Source organism: Cryptomeria japonica, chromosome 2 (genome assembly GCF_030272615.1).
Source record: "Cryptomeria japonica chromosome 2, Sugi_1.0, whole genome shotgun sequence".
Lineage (NCBI taxonomy): Eukaryota > Viridiplantae > Streptophyta > Pinopsida > Cupressales > Cupressaceae > Cryptomeria > Cryptomeria japonica.
The window spans coordinates 373,211,135-373,217,134 of NC_081406.1; positions in this window are offsets into that span (position 1 = coordinate 373,211,135).

A 6,000-nucleotide genomic window follows, 5' to 3' on the forward strand; every position below is an offset into this window, starting at 1 on the left:
TTAAACTCTATTTTAGTTGCTCTTCATATCTCTATGCTACGGAAATGCCCTTAAGTTTTTTTTAAAAATAGTTTTTGTCTCTTTTTCTACAATTTGTTATGTTTTTTTAAATCTGATTTTTTTCCCTTTTTTTTCCGATTTTTTCAAAAAATCTTATACTTTTGGTTTGCCAATTTTTTCCCCAAATGGATTTTGCTACTATGATATAAAGAGTTATCCCAGGATGAGGAATTTTATCTGCTAACTAGAGAAAATGAAGAGACCCTTTCAGTGGGGAAAATTGTACAAGCTGTTACTACTTATCAAATTGCCATTAGTTTTATATTCAAAGTCATACTATATATTCTAGTCAGTTAGTATTACTGAATCATGCAGTCGGTACACACAGAGAAGTCGGTATGAACAGTCTAGTCGGTTACAAAAGAAAGCAGTCACAGAACGCAGTATTCACTGAGCTGTTTACCGAGTATTGTTTCATGGCTACCGAGCAGTAAAGTTAACTCACCGAGTTGATATTCACCGAGTGAAATGTTTTACCAGATACATTGAACCTGGACATGCACATGAAAATGTGTTACAAGATCGAGGCACATCTAACCATTTTTACATTGGAAATTGCACTAGAAGATTATGTTTGATTGGAAGGTCAATCTAACCAATGAAATATTTTGTTTAGTTATTCATTCAAGGAATCTTTTTGTAAGATCAAAGCAATGAATTAGATCACCGCTATAAGAGATCTATTTATACAGCATGGGAAGAGAGAAATGAGCATGGATGAATGTGTATGAGTGTATGTGTGTGTATGCATGAAGGAAGACTATTATAGAGACACATAGAGGTCACTGAGAAGGTTATCAGTGAACAATCGAAGAACAGAGTAAACAAAAGGGTTTACCGAGTTACAATATGGGTTACCAAGGTATGCTACAAGCTAGGTAATCTTATTCTGAGCACATAGAATCTGCTATAACATTTCAGATGTAAAGTTGTAGATATTTGTAATGATTTTATTGTAAAATTGTGAAGTTGAAAGAGAAACCTTTAACAGGGTAAAAGACTCTAACCAAGTCTATAAATTGTAAATCCTCTAACCAGGTGCAACATTTATATAGTGTTGTGAAATCCTTTAGTAAGGTAGATCTAATAGATCTTGATACTCCTAATAGGGTAAGCTATTAAAAATAGCTAAATGTAGCTCTAACTGAGCAATCTTTATTATTGTAGTAGTGAAGTTGTGGGTGCCATCCCCACCACAGTTTTTCTCTCTAACCAAGAGTTTCTGCGTGACCAAAATATATGTGTTATGGAGTGAATCATGCATGATTGTTATCTATTTGTTTTAACTTTATTTTATGTTACTGCACTATTCTATTTATGCATAACAGTAAGGTTATTAGTAAAGAAAAGTTTTGGAGTACTGATTCACCCCTCCCCTCTCAGTACATTAGCTTTCCATATTGGGCCTAACAATTGGTATCAGAGCTTGAATCTTGGAAAAGGGTTTAACTACCTAAAGAGAAAGATCTTATCAATGGAAGGCTACAAACAATCTCGGAGGATTGTGTATCTACAAGAAGAGCTGGATAATGCAAATCAAGTGATTGCAGACATGCAGAGGCAAATGCAAAATCTATGAAAGTAAGGAGAAGATTATCTGATGACTTGCAGGATTCTTAAGAGTTAGTGGAACAAATCAAGACATCATCTGAGAACAGTATATCTGAAGAGACTGAAGAAATGATTGGAATGTTGAAAGAAAAGAACAAAGCATTGGCTGATCAACTAAAAGCAATGAAAAGAGAACATGAACATTTCAGTACACAGATGACTGAAAATCTAGATGCATTAAGGATAGCTGAGGATAAAGCAAGAGATCTACAAAGGGAGAAACAACATCTTGAAGCTCTAGTATCTGATAAAGATGATGAAATCATAAGGCTAATTGGTATTCAACAAAATATGACAGATCAATTAGGTTATGCACATCATGAAGCAATTCTAAAGAATGATGAAAATCAATCATTGAAACTTGAAGTATCAAGGTTGACTAGTGAACTTGAAACTGAGAAGAAATCCAAAGAAACATTGGAGAAAAGTTATGAAGCATCAAAGATGTTGGATGAGAAACTGAATACAAGAAGTCCCTACAAAGATGGAGGACTCAGTTACAAAGGAAAAGAATCAACCGAGAAAGGAATTCATACTACTGAGAGAGGAGAATCATCAAAACAAGCTGGAAACAGGAATAACATCAAAAGGAAAAATCCTATTTGCTACTACTGTGGAAATCAAGGTCATACTGCCAACATATGCTAGATCAGAAAAGGTAAGCAACTGAATATCATTAAGTCCAATGGATATTGTTACAATTGCAATAAATATGGTCACACACCTAATCAATGTAGGACAAAGTCTGTTAACAACTATCAGAAGGCAAAATTCAAAGGGTTTTGTAGAAATTGCAATAGATATGGACATAGTACCGAGAAGTGTTGGTCTAAGTAAAAGAACTACATGTAGTATCCACACTGAGCAAACACTGGAGGTTACCAAACTCACATAGATCCTTACCGATAATATGCAGCAGTACCATGGGATTACAATACAAGGATATGGTGCGAATGTTGTGGAAGATATGGACATATTAGTGCCAACTGTTTTATAAGGTTTGGAATGAACAACCAGAGATCATGGAGAAATCCTAGTATGGCATGTTTTCATTGTCACAAAGTTGGACATTTAGCTGGAGATTGCAGAGATCAACCTAGAAGAGACACTGCAGAGATAAAAGAAAAATTCAAGATGATTTGGAAAAAGAAGGAAATTATGTCAGATGAAGAAAGCACCTTACCTACCGAGTTAGGTGCACCTATTTCAAATTAATCAGGAAAAGGTATGAAGGGACTGCACTCTCAAAAGGTTAAATCATAACAGTTCCTATTCTATTATGTACAAAATTCAAAATCTGCATAGTTAAGATGCAATTAGTCAGTTTATATACTATACAAGAAACCTGTCAAGTCGGTGTATACAGGAAACTTGTCAAGTCGGTTAATAAAGGAAAGTTGGTTACTCGGTTAAAACACAAAAATGAGTCAATCGATAAAAGGTGAACCGAGTGCATTTAATGTCTTGACCTAACTTGCACGGAGCCCGATAAGGTATTTTTGAGTACTTAAAAGTGTTTTCACGGTCATTTTCATTCACCAAGTTTTTGAGAAGCAGAGCAGAGCGAATCAAAGTGATCAAACTTCATTCAGAGTGAATTTCGAGGTATTTACATCAAATCTATTCACTGTTAAGCTGGTTTCCGATCTAGTCAAATTGCTATTGTCTACCGAGTGTGAAGCGTCAATCATTTGTAAACCCTAAGGATAATTTGTCAAATCTTACCCAAAACCTACCATGGTGCCCAAGATCCAAGACCTCGTAGTTGTCCAAAATGTGGAGAAGCCCTCGCTGAAATATTCTTTAACTCCCAAAGTTGCCTCTCAACCGGATGACAAAACTACATTTTCACTCATCCCGGATCGAGTCTTGTTAGTAGATTCACCAAATGCCATGTTGAGGAACTAGGTCATGTCGAGATTAGTGACACGTATGATGAACTTTGCACTGATGGCAAACTGGATAGCAAATTTGAGCATATCAAAATCAAGGGATTAACTGAAGCCCTAGTCTATCCCCGTGTGTTCAAACCCCAGTGGGTTAAGTTTGTCTTGAGCAGAGTACATGATGATTTCATGTGGCTACTGGAGCAACCATTCAAGATCACTAAGGAAGTCATTCACCTAATCACCGGGTATCCCATCTATGATCATGCACAAGCATAGAAAATGATATCACAAAAGGAGCTAATCAGTCTAACTGGAGTAGAATCTGATTACCGAGGACTGAAATTGAATAATGTCACTGATGCAGAACTCAAGTTTGCAATTAGAGTAATTGGTTACTATTTCTACCAATTTGCAAGGGAAAACCGTGTACCATGTGCTGCAGTTGACTTGGCCTAGAAAATAGTGAAGAAGGGAATGAAAGTAGACTTGTGTGAAGTACTACTGAAGAACTTGTTTGAGAACCTGAACACAATAAGGAAGCCGAAGAAGAACAACTCGGCATATACACTAAAGTTTAGTTCACTACTTGTATGTATGTTTTTCTACTTTGAGAAGTTCTTTCCCTCAGTTGGTAAAGTAGTATGGGAGCTACAACGACCTATCACCCATCAGATCAATGACTTTATCAAGAAGTTAGGTGATAACTTTAATTATATCATGGATGATTATAACTTCAACAAATTCCAAGAGAAAATGCACAACAGGTACAGGATTCCACCACAACTGGTAGAAAAATACAAAGATGAAATATGTTTTGAGGTCGACACTAATTATTGTTATGTAAATTTGTTGAACTGAGGACTCAATCATTGCAACCAATGGGTTATGAGATTGATTATGATATTACACAACAACAAATTGATGCCTTATTATCATTGCCAAGGCATGCAACTGAACTAAGGTATGGAACCTATGAAGAGGTGAAGGAGAAAGTAAAAATGAGCATTGTAGTACCTAAGGCTACAAGAAAAGCTACAAAAATGATAAAGGTTTTATCTAAGAAATTCGGAGAAGAATCCTCCTCTACACCTGTCAAAGGCAATCTTGCCATTACCGAAGAGGAATCAGAAGCTCAAGAGGCAGAAATAACATTAAGCATAGAGTTACCTAAGGGTAAAGTTCTGAAAAGAAAGAAATAGGACATCTCAAAGGCCCTACCGACTCCACCAACAAAGAGACCCAACACTAGAACATCAGTTGCATCACCGAGTAAGAAGCAAAAGAGTGTTACTGCACCAAAGGTAACTAAGACCTATAAGAAATCTACTTGGAGACTCATTTTGGCAAAAGAGTCGAGTGATATAGAGTCTGATGATGCAAATAAATTCCAGATTGTGAAAAGCAAAAAGGTAAATATTCACAGTGTTGAAATTTTTTGTGCCAATCTTAAAGAATACGGTGGATTTGCAGGATTTAGATATGCTAAGTATGAGACTAGGAATAATGATGAGAAGCGACAGATTGAAGAAGCTATCATTTGTACACTTCTGAAGTTTCGGCTAGCTCCATTAGAACTAGCAAAGTCACTTCCGAGTGAACTATACTTACATATTGATAACAGATGGAAATATGCAATGGACTCAGAGAGACAAATAAGAGAAAGAAGTCTAGTCCATCTATTTCCTGACATGTCCGTAGCAGAAATCAAGGAGCATTTGACCACATACAATTCTAAATTTCTTGTCAAACAGAGAGCCTTAAAATTGATGAATGGGCTATACATTCATGTGGAGAATGAGACAAAAGCCAAGTGGCAGGAGATCTTCAAACAAAAGGATGTCGGTGAACAATCTCAAATTGAAATTGTTGATGTCACCGAGCAAGATCCAGATGTCACCGAGCAAGGTCCAGACCTGGTTGACACTATACAAATTGATGAGGATGTAATGGATGAAGTAGCACCGGAGCAGGAAATGATTGAAGGCACTACCTATGCAAAACTTGTCTCTAGTGAATCTGTTTTAGAACAAGTTCAGCCTTATCCGCCAGTGAAGCCACCTGTCTCAATCGAAGCTCCCAAGGACACAATTTAAGGCACTGAAGGTAACAAATCTGAAGCTGCAGGAGATACAACCAAAGCTTAGACGTCTCAAGCATAGACAATCACTGCAAATGTTACAGCTGAGACCCCTAGCACCAAGCCACCCAAGGACACTATAACGGTTACAGGAACTGACCAAAGTGTTGAATCTACCGAGCAACCTACCGAGGGTTAGTAAGCCTCACAAGCACTTGTTTTAGTGCCACCGACCAAAGGAAAAGAAAGGAAGGTGAGAAAGCATAGTTTTAAATTCAACTTGTCTAAACCGATAGTGTTGCCCAATGTAGAAATCTCCAAATTGAAAGGGCAAGCACTCACTGAATTTGGTGAACTATGCAA